At 37.0% G+C, this 16116-nt stretch overlaps 1 long non-coding RNA gene across 1 annotated transcript in view; it reads right to left on the bottom strand.

Moving 5' to 3' along the window:
• Window positions 1–466: 466 nt before the first annotated feature.
• LOC112971461 overlaps window positions 467–16116 on the bottom strand; it is a 29077-nt gene continuing 13427 nt past the window's right edge. Inside the window, exons 3-4 of the long non-coding RNA XR_003255356.1 lie at window positions 12773–12867; window positions 467–1499 (exon numbers count right to left, since the gene is read on the bottom strand). This is a non-coding gene — a long non-coding RNA (uncharacterized LOC112971461). The remainder of the gene's footprint in view (window positions 1500–12772; window positions 12868–16116) is intronic.

Raw genomic sequence — 16116 nt, 5'->3', positions numbered from 1 at the left:
GCAGAAGCCAGCTCTTTGTGCTTTATTCCAGCTGAGAGCTTTCCATCAACAGAACAATTCTCTGCTGATTAATTACAGCCTGCATCTGGCTCCTTTGCATCACCTGAACAGTAAAAGATGTCAGATTAGCATAGAGATATCTGTCCTTTCATGTAGCAGTTAGTGAAACCGATACTACAGGATGTAGTAGATAATTATTACGTGCTATCTATGTAATTCTTTGAATAAATTAATGGTATGAATCACAACATTAATTTAAGTGCCACTAGAAATAATTGATGGAAATGCATAGAGGTTAATACAAAACAAAAAGTTTCTCATTTTACTTGAAATTTTTCTATTAATTTTGGATATTTTTCTTTAACAACTGTAATTAATTTTCATTGGATAATTAACTTTAAAATAACAAGATGGATATGAAAAATCTTTTATTAAAGTTTTTCTTTCAACAAAATGGATTTGTTAAAAAAAAAAGATAAATGTTCCATCCAAAATGTATATTTTCTATAGACACTTAGAATAATCCAGTGCAAGCATTCAGCTATTTTTGGAGAACCATCCAGAATAGTCATAGATCTCTTCTGAGTGACAGCAGTTAAGTTAGAGACCATCATTGTGTAGAATTAGATTTGGTTTTCCTCTACATATTACTTGGCACTTTTTTGACAATTTGTTATTATATTACTGCATCATTCAATACTAAAAGATCCTTCTGTAACTCTGCAGTCAAATTAAAAGTTTTAACTATTTGAAATAACTGAGGCAGCAAAATATGCTGATGGTATGTTTTATTCACCTCTTTTATTAATAATTTATGAATGAATGCATAGAGTTATACAGAAGAGCACAGGTCCTTGGACAGATCCCTGTGGAATTTCATCAGTAACTTCAATATGAACATTTGTAATTTATTCCTTATCTCTCTTTAAAAGTAATAGTACTTCAATTATTTCTCTAATCATTGTTCAATAGCAGTAAGATTTTTTTTCAATGATCCTTTAAATGTATGTATTTTTGGAAAAAGCAGAATGCATATGGTTTTCTCTTTGATGACTTGATAGAGGGGGGAAAAGGAATGTTAACAGGAGTACTTAACTACAATCCCATTAAATACAGGCCTTCTCTCTCTCAGTAAGCACAGGTAATCACATATTCAGTAAAATGTTAAAACAGGCATTTAGCATAAACTCATTTAAAATAAGATATGCAAAATCTTATTGTATATGTCTAAACTGCAACACATTATACTAGCACTGCAGCTTTACAGCTGGATCTCTAGACACCCATTATATTTTGTGAGCTGTTTGTACTGTAGCTTTTGATATTCTTAAAGGATTGACGGCATCCATTTCCTTTCAAATAAGGTCATTTTCAATTTAGCAGCATTCAGCAACCTGCAAATCTGAGTCTGCAAGGCACTCTTAAGAATATCACTTTCAGACGACGGATGTTTTCCAGGTGGTTTTGCAGAAAACCATGAAATGCAGCTGCCACAAAACCTTTGATGAGACATAAGTAGAACAACATCAAAAGTGCTCTTCTTTTTGAGAAAATACATGAAAGTGCAAAACTAGCTGACAGTGTCACATCATGGAATTCATTTTAACTTGCAGACAGAAACCAAGAGGAAAGAAGATTTCTGTGGCCATTGATGGAGCATGGCCTATACAGTGTAAAACACAGAACTACATTTTTAACTCTATCATTTCATATTCAGACAAAAAGCAGGATTTAAGCCCTTCAAATAGAAAGGTATATGTGTATGTGTGTGTATATATATGCATATGTACATATATGTATGGTATCATAACACATGATGCTGACCTCTAAAATTCCATTTCACTGCAAACAGCAAGCTACATAAAATTTACAATGACTGTTATAATTACTGAACGTATGTTCAAAGTGTTTTCTGCAGTCTCTGTGTTGCCAGATAGACAGAGTTCAAAGACACCACTCCTGCTCCTTCCAAGCCTCCTAGAAGGTATGTCAGCAAGGCTGATATGAACAACAGTGCTCAGTGAGCCCAAGGCAGCACAGTACACTTATACTCATTCATCCTGTTTGTCAAAAAAAAACAGTTCAGTCTAAGTATTTCATCAAACACATATATACATATATTGGCTGCTATATTAACAATTAGTTCCGTAGACAGAAATCATTGATTCTGACTTTGTTATCATATGAGTAAGTTCCTAGCATATATTTCTTTACATCTTTTATAATTTTGTTACGAAGAGGGGAAGGTTAGCCAGCAAAGAAGCCTTATTGCACCCCCAATGTACATCTGGACCCAGTAGACTTGTCTTGGTTTTGTGAAGAGATGGACCAGATAATCTTGTATGTAATTAATTTTTTTTTTTTTAAGTCTGTTGCTTAAGAAATTATAATATGGAAATTGTCATTGGAGGTATACTATTGAGAACACATTTCTTCAACTCACAGGACAAGAGTCTGTGAGGGAACATATGTTTAAAATGAATGTCTTCACTCAGTAAACTTGCCAGTGAATATTTCACCAAATTTGAATGCATCTGGCTTTATTTTGATCAGCATTTTGGACCATTTCGATGGTGTTGAGAGGAATTTGAAACATTGTTTACCTGAATTCTTACAAAAGCTGGTTCCTACTTACAGAAAAACAAAAAGGAATTCACTTTTTAATATTTGTTTCATTACAAGGAGAAAATTGTTGCTACTGTAGCCACAAGTACATGTTCCATGCCAAAGACTGTTAAGTAAAAACCTTTGCTTTAATCAAACTATAATAAACAGTGCATTTTTGTTTCCATAGTTAAGGATGTCAGCATTTCCAGTGGAACCCTTTTATAGCGATGTGTAACCTAACTACAAAATATGCTCAAAGATGATATCTAGTACATCTCAGGTACACAGAATTCTTCCTTTTTCTAAAATGTTTTAAAGTATATTTCTCTGGTTAAAGCCAGAAGTAAAAGACTGATTAGAAACTTTGCCACTGACTTCAAGGGAAATAAAAGTGGATCCAAGCAGAGTAGGTACTTTGTCTACTTAGTAACTCAGCCACTGCTAGAACTATCCTTGATTGCAACCGTGTTTTCAGCTCTACCACATATGGTTTTCTAACGAGCACACCCTATACCAATTTACATGGAGTTATTTTTATGGAATGATCATCCAAAGTGATTTTTCCCCCTTGGAATCTAAAGAGATACTTGAAACAAAAAGGCTGAGCAGCTTATACAAATAGGCCCTGGTCATATTTATTCTAGATTTTATACTAGAACTACATTTTATACTGGCAGATAATCTATAGTCCCATAGCCATTCACAAGTTTCTCTTTCTGGTCAGACTCATTTATTTCAGCTTCCTTCTTTCATTCTTGGGAAACTGCCATGATAGCAATGGAGATTGTCCTTAATCTCTGTGCTAGTCTTGGTATGCATGTTTCTTCATTCTTGTAGTGTCCATATGAACCGGCTTTACTCCTTGCTATTCTGTCTGGAATTTCTGGAGTTTTTTTAGAACCTCCAACATAGTGCTAATTTAGTTCACAAGACATGGAAGGAACCAAAATTTGTGTTAGATTTATTCATGTGTTTTAACTGAGTCAATTGTTATTTGTAACAATCATTCCATATGATTAACTTTTCCAAGATGGAAAAGTTACTCACACATACAACACTCACACATATATGCAAGGAAAATTGGCTGTCACGGTAAGAATTCTACCTGTATATCTGCTACTGTACTATCTGTAGTATTGTCATTTACAAGGTGCTAGCAAAATTCTGTGCATTTTGCACAAAATTTTTTGCAAGCTGGAAACATAAGTGTCACATTTATGGTGCTAAATAATGACAAAAAGCAATGAAGAGGAAATAACCTTTACACAAAAGCTGCCAAGCAGCATAGAAGCACAATATATTTCAAAATGCTATTTAGAAGGATGACTTTAGTATCATTATGTAACCTTCTACCTACTACAGGTAAATGTGTCCAAGATCCAGGTTTGTGAGCACTTTGCACAGAAGCTAGCAGCATTATCTCAGATGTCTGTCCATTATCAGTATCATTATAAACATTCAGTCTAGCTCTACAAAACTAGATACAAACACTTCTCAGATTAGCACAGAAGGAATTTTTTCCTTGTTGCTATAGGATATTTACACTTCCAAGGATGCCCCAATTGGAAGTAGCACTTAAAATACATCAGCAATATTTCTTTGACATCTGCCACATACACTTCAGCACAGTCCTTTCTAACAACATATTCACATGAATCATCTACTTAAAATCTACTTCTTGTGCCAAAGAGATGGCGATAATGGAAATCTGACAGTTTTTTGGATTTGTTACACTGATGCAACAGGCAACATGCTGAGACACGTCCAAACACCTAGGGAAGGAGAGGGAATAATACAGTTGAATTCCATCTGTGCTACAATTATTTGGCTTTTCCACATGATAAACTAAATTATGCATATTACTTCCCAGTCCACACCAGCTTAGCCACTCAGCTGCCACTGGCCATCTTAAAAATGGGGGAACATCAGTTCTAACTGGCTATCCTAAGCTTGCTAGCAGAACCCCAGTAGGTCCAACCAAGTAGCAACCAAGGAGACAGCAAAAAGATACTTAGATTCAAGACAGTACATACGTATTTAGTCTTGGATCAGAGGTTATCGCCGGATCCCACCTATCTCATAAGTGCTGAGCATCCACATGAGACATTTGAAAAAGACAGTGTAACTAAACAATTTCAAATTTTCTAATGAAAATCCTTAAAACATTGTAAGACTCTAGCATAAGAATCTCTGCATGAAGCCAGAGGGCCAGCCAACCGAGAATCCTGCCTCCAACAGATTCCAAGAGTGTATGTAAAGGAAAAATGTAGAATAACTTGGAATGATGCTCCCAAAGCATACTCTCCTAGCCTCCACCAGTTTGCAGCTCAGATTTCTTGACCCAGAAGCAATGTCTGTGTGCTTATTCATCCTTCATGAATTTTTCATTCACAAATTTGCCTTGTTATTTTTTGAATACATATAAAATCATCAGCATGACAGGAAAAGGGCTTCACAACCTAATTGCATGATGAGCACACACAGTTTTTTGTAAACCTGACACTTGCTATTTTGTTATGTGCTTCCTATTCTTGCACTACAGGAGCATGAACAATTTTGTTCTATGTTGATTTCTCCACATTACTCATGACTGAACATATTCAAATCTCCCTTCAACTGTCTCAAAGGCTGAAGAGTCGTATAACTATTCCTCATGCAAAACCTTCTCCAGATCTTTGGTCATCACTGAAACCACCCTCTATATCTTTTCTAGTCATACCATATCATTTGGGGGATGGGTAGCTTGAACTACATACTGTTCAAGTTATAGCGCTTGTATTCAGAGGCACAATAATATTTTCAGTTTTGTTCTTTATTACTTTTCTAACATTTTATTTGCTTTTTTGACCACTGCCAAGCATCAAGCTGATATTTTCATGGGTTTACCTACTATAACCCCAAGATCTCTTTCTTGGATGGCAATAGTTAGGCCAGCGCCCTTTATTGTGTGGCAGTGCAGGTCAAAGAGACCAAGCAAATATTGGAATCCTGCTTGAAAGGCTTGCAAACAATAAGGCAAAACCTCAGAGTACTGATAGGCATATCCTGTCAGTTCGTCAACCGACAAATTAGTCATCCTCCTTCATGCAATTTTATGATTACAAAATTAAAACAAATAAAAGGATTGGAAAGATCTAGGAAAGGATGTCATACTCAAAGTACACAACAGACATTAATTCATGTTCAAAGCACAGAACTGGTATTAGAGACAGAGACAACCACTAGGCCTTAGTCTCCTTGGTAATAACAATATCAAATTGATCATGATGAAAATTAAGCAAATGAACTTTTATGGAGAGTAATTATACCATCCTCAGGCTATCAGCCTGTATCACAAATGAAATGAGTCTGTTCCAAAGAATGAAACATTTTCATAGCTTTCAGAATGTGCTTCATCTTTAGCAAAGGTGCAAAAATTCACATATTTGAGGTAGTTTGATGTTTACTAGAAGATACCAACACAAGAAGCTGAAAGATTCAACAGAAGATCCAGTCAACTGACATAATGAATATTGCTAATAGCCAAAAGATTCTATGGTAGAGAAAATTTTTGTATAGCCCAAGCAAAGTCTCATATTCTTGCTTGAAAAATGGAAATGTTGGACTACACAGGTAAGCTATCTGACTAAGTTGTATGTATTGCATGTTGTAAGCTAATCAAGACGACTGTGTAGAATCCACATTTTCCAAAACAAGGTAGTAGAAGCAGGTAAATGTGCCATTTTGCATGCATTCCATATCTCAGTGGATACAAATCAGTTCTACTCATTGGTGATGGTATAAATAAATTTCTGCTCTGTACTAGATTTAGCAGTGATCGATTTACCTTGCTCAGTATATCACAAAGTTGGAACAAAGACTCAGGTAATACTCACTAATATCAGTAAAGTAACAAAGGCTTTGGGATTAATGTATTAATAACACTGATTTCTCTGAACCTCTTTTTGGATTGAATACTGTTAGCACTTCTTCAAATAAGGGAAAGCTGGGAGCCCTAAAAGTTATGGAAAAGTAGTGCAGTTATCAACAGTTCTTTTCCAAGTTTTTCCCCTTGATGTCCTTGAGAAATTACAGAAATTCATAAACTGTCAGCATGCCCCAGAATTCAAATGAGTGATAATAATGAGTGATAATAAATGAGTTATCAGCTCTTCTGTGCCAAAAGGGATGACATTGACAGCAGTTACTTCCATAGTGCATGCTGTCAGAGAACTATTATAGCATATATGGCACACAAATTATCAGTCAGTAATTTGGAGATGATCCCTGCAGTGTGAATGTATTGTGCAGAATTTGCCAGAATATAGTTAGATAAATGATGCTATGGGCAACCTGCACATTTAATAACTGGATCACACAGATTATGAAATTAACTGCATCTGCACCTGCTAAATCAGTGAATGTATATGAATTAACTACAGACTGAAATAAACAGAGATGTGTTAGCTGCAAATTTTTAGCAAAGAAACCGATGGTGGAGAGGAGGATAGTGTGAAAGGTCATTTCAGTGAAGATAAAGAGGAGCATACTCATGTTTGAAATGTGTATCTAACATCTTACAAGTGCTTCACATTATAGCTAAAATACTTTCATGAAAGCACATCATTACAATAGGCCTCTTCAAATAACACCAAGGACTGACATTTTTACCTAAGCTTATTGACTATTCATTCTATAATTTTTTCCTTAAGTTATTTTAAAATAGAGTCCACAAATAGCAAGGCCTTCTGTAGATGTACTCCTGAAGTTCAACTTTATTTACCTGAATATATACTTTGCCTTTTAACAGTTGTTGCAGTGTTTTGTTTGTTTGGTGTCTTGACAACTTTGTACTGCTTCTGCCATTGGGCTTGCTATGACACAGTGAGAACACGATGTTCAAGTTTTGCTGCTTTGCGAAACTCTGCAAAATCCTAAGAAGCAAACCAAAGTCTGTTATCTGTAATGACACTCACTGGTATTCCATGCTGGGCAAACCAAGGCATGGGATAAGCTTCCATTATTGCATAAAAATGATTTACTTCTTAATTGGAAAAGTGACAAACTATCACAAGGTATACTTGATTTCCTTTAAGCTAGCCCATACTTGTTAATTTGCTGGGAATTTATTGCAGGTACTGAGTTGATTTCTTATTTTTGATGCCTAAAACTACCTGATCTCTAATGAATTTGCTTTGCAGAAGGAAATTAACTGGATGGAAAAGATCAAATACAGATTGTTGGTGAGGTCCTGAAAGGTGTCCATTTTTCAGAGATTTTTTCCCCAGTATTTCACAGAAAGGAAGAGAGGGACAAAAGTGAGCTGGTGCCACTGGTTATCATGAGGAAGAAAAAAAAAGGAAACTATTGTGCTTTTCACATGAGAATAAGTACCAGTGTTAAAAACAGAGGCAGAAGGGTAGTTATTTTCAATGTCCAGAATCATCATAATTTTGTATGCATGATGACAGCTACTGGTAATTATCTGTTATCTATACACATCCACTGATATTTATACTGTTCTTGCATGCCTTTTATTGAATGTAGGTTCTACATAATATAGCTGTATTATAATCCAATAATCCACATAATCCAATATATTTAAAACCAAAGTCAAAATGCAGTTTAAAGTGCTATCAATAGTTGTGAACTAAGCAAATTAATTAAGAAGAGAGTCTTCTTCATGATGAAGGGACAATGAACAAAATGATGGAGATTTTGTATCTATTTTGTTCATTTTTATGGTACAGTTATTTTATTTTACTTGTTAATCTGAAACATTGTAACTATTTTATTCTGCTTATAAATTACTTCCTTAATTTAAACTTTAATTTAAACAGGGCTACTGCAAGTCATTCTTTTTAAGAAGCCAATAAAAGCAATTTATAGAAACAAGAACCAAAGTACTATCTGTCACTAATTCTTAATTTGTAAAACTTAGGTTTTCCTTCAGTATCATATTTTTAATTAGATACAACTGTAATTTATTTATTTTTACCCTAAGAGAAAATAAAACATACAATGGCTATATATTAATGATGAAAACATGACTGATGCAGAAAACAGTTTCTTTGACCTATAATGCTGATTATGAGTTTCTTAAATTTTATGCAGTGAGTGAAACTAGTGCATCAGTCACGAATTAGCATCAGGATATCAGCCAGGAGACTTCCACAAACTCTTTGTCATGCCACACTGATCTTAATAGTATTAAATAATAGTGGCTGTCTGCAAGTAAAGTTAAGTGCCTTCCAAAATGACAAAGCTGACAACATAGAGCATTCCTAGATTTTGTACTGTAAATACTGAATGTAACACTAATAAGAAGAGTAGTTAAAGAGGCCTGGTCAAGGAATTATAACTTATGGATTTTTTTTTTTATGCACTCATCTCTTTATAACAATCTCTTTTAACCTAGAAATGCAAGGGTTGTTTTCAGTTGGCATGATTTCCATCTATTGAAAGTGTTAGGCTATACGGTAAAAAGCTTGGCAAACAGGTGAAGTGACCTGGGAGCCAGGAATGTGTGTCAGTCTCTAAGGGTGAGACCACAGGGGCAGCTGGCCACCAGAGACACCAGAGCAGTCCCAACCGACTGCCAGAGAGACCGCAGGGTCCGGATGTCGACTGAGACCCCTTTGTGTCTGGTGTGCGTGTGTCTAGCAGTAAGGCCCTAGAAAGAGCAAGGATCCGGGACCAGCTACTGGATGGACTGCATGTCCAAGGCCAGCTGCTGGAGGGATCCACAATGCAGGGGAGGGAGTGAGGAAAGTCTGCACCACTAACTGGAGTGGGGCTGCAGGCCTTGGGGGCTCATATATCCGGATGCCAGCAACTGGGGAGACTAGGGATCCAGCAGTCAGCTACTGGGTGGTCTAAGCCCAGCTGCTGGACAGATCTACATTGTATATACACCTGTATGTCCCACTAACAGACCTTCCTCATGACTGGCCAGAGAGGGGAACAGGATGAGACTGTTGGTGCTGTTTGTGTTTGTGAGTGCTGAATGCGTCTGTCTGTGTTGATCTTTGGGGCCAGCTGTGTAAATATGTTGTATATGTGTGTTTGTGTGGGTGCCTACTGGGAACACATTCTCAGACTTGCTACTGGCTGGACCTAGGAACATGGAGCTGCAGCCTCATCGAGCAAATGGGTTTAGCCTCCTTACTTAACAGAGAGATTTGAAAAATGATCCTGGTGATGACTCTTCACTGGTCTGGGACCTAAAGTTTCTCAGGCTCAGAGGTCTGTGTTCTCTGAGGAACTAATTTTATATAAATTCATCATAAATTAAAAAGATATATATATATACAAAATTAGGATACTAATAGTAGAAGTATATAGGCTTAACTGAACTTAAAGAAACTGCCATCTAAAAGCCCTGGGATCCCTGATGTCTGCACAAGACTCCTGACCTTCCAGAATTCATTCTGTGTGCCATAGATCCTTTGCAATGAAAACAAAGCAGGCTGCTACCCCTTCATCCCAGATGGGTATGCCATAAAATCATTCTTCTCTTTGTACCCATAAAGGGAGCCCATGGTCCTTTCACGCAAGTCTTTATTTCTCCTCTTGCTTCAGGGGAGGATTTCACAGTGTCCCTTATTTAGACGCGTATCTTCTCACTTCCCTCAGCCCACCTGCGCTCCACATCAGCTCATGACAGGCACATGGCATAAAAAATTTCAGGGTCCAGTCAGATCTATCTTTATTTCACAGAAAAAGCAAGTCTTTTGGGGAACTGTGAGGCATTTCTAATTCCTCTCAGTTGACTGCTGAATGGGAAAGCTTTCTTTTCTTTACAAGACATAGGAATGGTTTAGAAAGGTGTAAATACTGATTGTCTGAATCAACCAGATTGCTACACACCCACGTCAGTTTTCAAACATAAGGTCTGATTTTCACAGCCACCAATTCTGGGTGCCCAGCCCAAATTTTGCCATACTTTGAAAGTGACATTGAAAGGGGTCAAACATCTGCAGTTCTCACTCACTTTTGTAGGAGTGATGGGCACCTAGCATTTCTGATAAACAAGTGCATATTCTCGCAATTAAGCATCTAGAAAAGGGAATATCAAAAGAACATTCATTAAAGTTTAGCAAAATTTGTTAGTATTTGAGAAGGAGGCAAGGGATAGAAGAGCAGATATACCTTCTCTGCCTTCTTCAGAATACAAAATGTATTTTGTGGAGGATTTTGTCCAGAAGAGGCCTGATTTTGTCATGAGGAAGTGGACTAGCTCATTAAAAGGCAACTTTCTTGAACATTACCTATCCTTGAGCCCAGCTTTGTAGAAGTTTGGAAATGTCCAAGAAATTCCTTTTTTTTTCTCCCCAGAAAACATGGAGCACTTTTAAAAGGAGAATTTATCGGAAAGCAATTTCTAGAACTATACAGCTACTATATCAAACAAACAGCTGATGGACTGCACACTTTAAAATCACTGACTAATCAAGTGAAGGTCATAACAAACTAAAAACTCAAGCTAAGCTGTACATTAAAAACTATTGCCAAAAGTACATATCAGACTGTGAAATACAGAATCTGTAGAATCCATCTGGCTGGTGTACAAGAGAAACTCCATCTTATTTGGTGCCTAGCAAGTCAGATGGTTCTACTGAACTGTGAAAGTTCTCTCAGTTTATTTCAAGATAGAAAGTACTCTAGACATATGCTTTCAAAGGTTGCCCAGACAAAAAGCTCAACAATTTTGGAACAGAGGGGCTATCAGAGGTGATTAAGTTTATGGTATGTACAAGAGTTGGAAGTGGAAAAAACTATCCTCTATCCAAAACTACAACCATTTCTCCAGAATATATTTTAGGAATAATGCAGCTATGAAAAAAGATAACTAACACAAGTCTCCTACTCTGCTCCAGGGAGATAGAATCTACTATATTCTTCACCAGCTCTATAAGAATAGTTTTGTATACATTTCTTTCTGACCCTGCAGGGCAAACTGCAAAGGCACCGGGAAAATTTTTGAAAACTAAGAGAAGTTGAAAAAAAACAAGGAAGAGGTTGAAGGTAAGCATTATTATTCACATATGGAGTTTCCATAGAGACTGGTACATAAAACATAACACTGCCTGTTCCAGAAAAAGGAGATGCAATTGCTTTGTTTGCTTCACAGAAGGTTACACATTTTAAAGAGAAATATCACAATTGTCCCTTTACAGTTGAATGACAGCCTCCTCATAATGCTTAATACAGTACAAATCTTACATACTGAGATCTTATCTTTCTTTAGTACACCTACCTTAATTATCATGAGTGTCCCTATGTAGATGAGCCCTTAGATTGATGTGCTTTTCTACACATGAAGCATACCACACCGTAAGCTAGGAAAGGAATTTACAGTCCATTCACCAGAACATGTTAACTCCCGGTTTGGGCACTCTTTTACAGTTCACCATGCACAAAACAGCCTACTCTGATTTCTGTAAAGATACCTGTAAGGATTTAGTGGAAAGCCAGCAGACTATAACTTCACAACCACAGTTTTTGTCTATTACCTCCCCCTGAAAATCATTCCAGGTACATCTGACCAATCCTCCAATAAGACATAGATACCTAAGTCACTTACACTTTTTGAAACCTTATTCAAGTTACACATTTTGCTGTTCCATAGACAGATCATATTGCACACACTGTGACCTACTTACATTTTTCCCTTTTCTCCCCAAAAAAGTCCCTATGCAAAATCTCCCTAGCCCAGAAGTCCTCTGGGCTCCCATATACCAGGAGCTCTGTGTGTCATCTCCCATATTCCTGCTGATTCCTACTGCTTTCTTCTCCCCTCTTTTTCCCATTGCAAGGGCACCCTAAAATCTGCATGGTGACCTTCTGCCTATCTCCTCAATGTTATTCTTAGTTTTTCTATTTCTTTTAGATGAGATTGATATTGTCTTTTGAGCTTGAGTTCTTGCATCTTTTGGTCAAGAACTCACCTCCAAGGAGCAGTGAAGGTATTCAAAGTCTCAGTGACAAGGAGTTTCTGGATTAATTTCTACACTAGTGCCTAAAAGACTTTTACGCATATCATGGTGAAGGGACCCAAAACCTGTGAGAACTGAGTATCTGACTTCACTTGAGAGAGCTTTAGGACTAAAGTAACATAAACATTTGAAGATTGTTACTTAAATTCACCAGCAGATATATGTGTCGAAGTCTGCAGAGTGCTTACCCAAGGCTCTTCCATGAATTTTGTCAGATATGGATCCACACAGTGTATATCTCCTCTTCATTTTCAGTTCAAGACAGGTCCAAGAACTTGTTCCCCTAGAATCAAATGTATGCATATTATAAGCTAGGAATTTATTTCAGACATTTTTCTTACTCATGTTTCCACATTTGAAAAATGACAGTGGTGCCAAGTCTGTTCTTCATAAAATGATGTCTGTAATAATGGAGATGGATGCATTCTTTTTTTCTTTTTTTTTTTTTGCCTTACAGCAAGTTTTTAACATACAGATATTTTTCTAAGTGATATTAATTTATCTCTCCTTCAAGTATATGATGCACATTTGAAAAAGATTAGGATCCATCTGCATCAACTGCTACCTGAAGAACCGCTCCTCTAAGCTCACAGCTGTGTAACCGGAGTCAGAACCTTTCCCCAAATCTCTGTACAATGAACTCCTGAACATCCCCCATCTGCAACTTGACCCTGCACTCTAGTCCTTACTATTGACCCAACACACCAGACATATCCCCTGACACATAACAAAGAAAAGATGATCAGTATTTGGCCATTTAGCTACCACAGAATGAGGAGGACAAATACCACAGACTGAGATAGCTGCTTTTGCTGACCATGCAGAAGGTCTCCAGATGTGTAGCAGCGAGGTAAGCAGGAGACAGTTAGCAATGAAGTTCTGTATTTTCTTGGGTATTTTCTGACCTTAAGAATCCTTTCCGTTCCCTTTAAGCCTTTCATAATTTTCAGTCATTACGAAAGAGAGAGAAAGGGTACAGAGAATTGGTTCCTCTACACTTACACTCTGAACATTTAGCACAGATTTTGGCTCCCTGTTCTTCCAAAATTTCTCAAAATTTCAGAAAGACTCATTCACAGATTCTTCTCCTTCATTTATTTTGCAAAATTTTCTTCTAGGCTGTTAGCCAGGTACATGAATCACTGCAGCATTGATCCGAGAACTGAAAACTAAAATGGTATAAGGGAAGCTTCCAAATAATTGAATTCATAATCAATTACAAAACTATTAGGCTAATAGACTTTAGAAGTGCTTGTTGTTTACAGGCTCTCTTCCTGAAGCAATTCAAAAATGTTCCCGAGAGCAAGTTTTAAAAAAAAAAAAAGTCAACAAAGAGAGTAGTTTTGGCCATCACTTGCTCTTTTACTGCAATCTCACTGGTCCCATCAGATTTTTACTTGTTTAATGCTGAGGGGCAGAATCTGTGTTCTGGAACCAGCAAGCTGTATTTTGTCAGGTTGCTTTCCTTTGTCAATTAAAACCACACCAAAGAAATAGACACTTCAGTAATAGCTTCTTAATGTTCTTTCTGTTCCTTTGGGTTAGTGGCTCTCCATGCATAGAAAAGTGACACTGTTGCCTCAAATTTCAGATATGCTTTGCTGCTCAGCAGCAATATCAAGTGTTGATTTGGTGTTCTTTGACTGAAGAGTTATCTTCTAAAGCACTTGTTCAGATGACACCTGACTACACTAATAAATTTTAAAAAGTAGAATTTTAATAGCAGCATATACAATCTACATTTTGCATACAAATCCCATCATTTGATACTAAGTTACCTAATTTTTATAGCCAATAGTGGATTTGTGATATACTAATGGAAAGCACATGTACTTTGGGGACACAAATGTAGAGGTTTCTTCCAAGTATTTTCTTACCGCTAGTACAAAATCTGAGGGTCTCTTTCATTGGGTAAATTTCTTGGGTAGTTCCATATTTTTTCTGAATGTTGGCTTCAGCAGATTCTGATACATTTGTAAGTACTACAGTAAGAACACAGCCAGTTCCTGAATATACCCAGTATCTGGGCACCCACAAGTATGCTCCTGGAAAGAACTATTATGTACAGAAGATACATTTATTATTAGACTGAACTAAAAGAAAGACTAGAAGACAACTTGTTTCTTTCACTCTCTGAAGCCATGATTTGAATCTCAATGCTGAATATCTGCATCTTTTTCTAGCTATTCTTTCCTTTAATGGTTTTGAGGCAACTCTTCTCTCATAATATTTCTAAAGGCAGAAACAGTGACAGTGTATGGATTATACAGTATTTAAAGATTTGTGGGTTTTGATCACAGCATCCTTCCCCCCTCTTTCCATTAATTTTCTAGTTAAGTTAATATTGCACTCTTCATTATTGCTATAATTGAAACGTTGATAGTCAGTTCAAGCTACATATAAGATAAAGATAGAATATCTATCTACAGCGCATATTTAATTTTAAGGATGAACCTGAATAAAGTAAATACTTTTGGCAAAACTAGTTTCCTTAATAAGAATAATCAATTACATTTTCCTCTCTGCTGCACAGCCAGAAATGTAGAGTGTATCTTTCCACCTGGGTTCCTCGTGTCATTTGAAAAGCCAAAATTAAAAGGGACAGAACAGGGATTACAATCCTCTCCATTTCATTACATAAACTTTCTCTCTGTGCAGCTGGTACCTTGACAATGCAACTGTCTCATAATAGACTCAATAGTTATTAACTGTCAGAACAAAAAACTTTAATTCTACAGTGTGATTTGTCCTAGAGAGTGAATTTGTATTAACAATATTGTGAGGATCCATAGTCATATCTCAATACTTCAACATAAAATGAGCTTCCTTCTGTCAGTATCTTTTCTCTTGCTGACCCTCCTAAAACTTCTGCCCCCTGACTGTGAAGCACAGATCTCCTTTACAATGTGTCATCTCTAGTAATAGCTGTCTGCAAATTGTGCACTCATCCTCACCTCAGCAGTTCATGCCTTCAGTGCCGGCTGGCACCTGTGCAAAGCCACCAACAGAAGCACAAAATAGTTGAGCTAAGCAGAAACAAGAGGAAGTCTATTAGTAAGAGAAAACAAAACAAAGAAACAAAGTAGAAGAAAACTGTTTTCCACACAAATGGTTATTTCTATACGTGCTGCAGCTACTTCTGTCCTCTGCTGCTGTAAATGGTTCTGAAGTCTCATGCCAAGCTAAATTATTCCTCTGAATTCTGCAGGCCCTCTCTTTGAAGTAAATGTATTTGTGGCCCTCTGAGCCTCACCCTGAGTCACTGAAATTGTTTCTTTGGACTACAGCATGATCTGCTTTGCCAGTATAAGGTGTTTGAAAGGTCATGGAGGACAGGAGAGGTGCCCGAGGACTGGAAGAAAGCCAATGTCACCCCAGTCTTCAAAAAGGGCAAGAAGGAGGACCCAGGGAACTACAGGCCAGTCAGCCTCACCTCCATCCCTGGAAAGGTGATGGAGCAGCTCATCCTGGAAGCCATCTCCACACATGTGGAGGAAAAGAAGGTGATCAGGAGTAGTCAGCATGGCTTCAC

The sequence above is a fragment of the Apteryx rowi genome, unplaced genomic scaffold (genome assembly GCF_003343035.1).
Source record: "Apteryx rowi isolate R43461 unplaced genomic scaffold, aptRow1 scaffold_111, whole genome shotgun sequence".
Lineage (NCBI taxonomy): Eukaryota > Metazoa > Chordata > Aves > Apterygiformes > Apterygidae > Apteryx > Apteryx rowi.
Note: the sequence above shows the minus strand (reverse complement) of the source record. Positions and strands in the feature narration are given on the sequence as shown.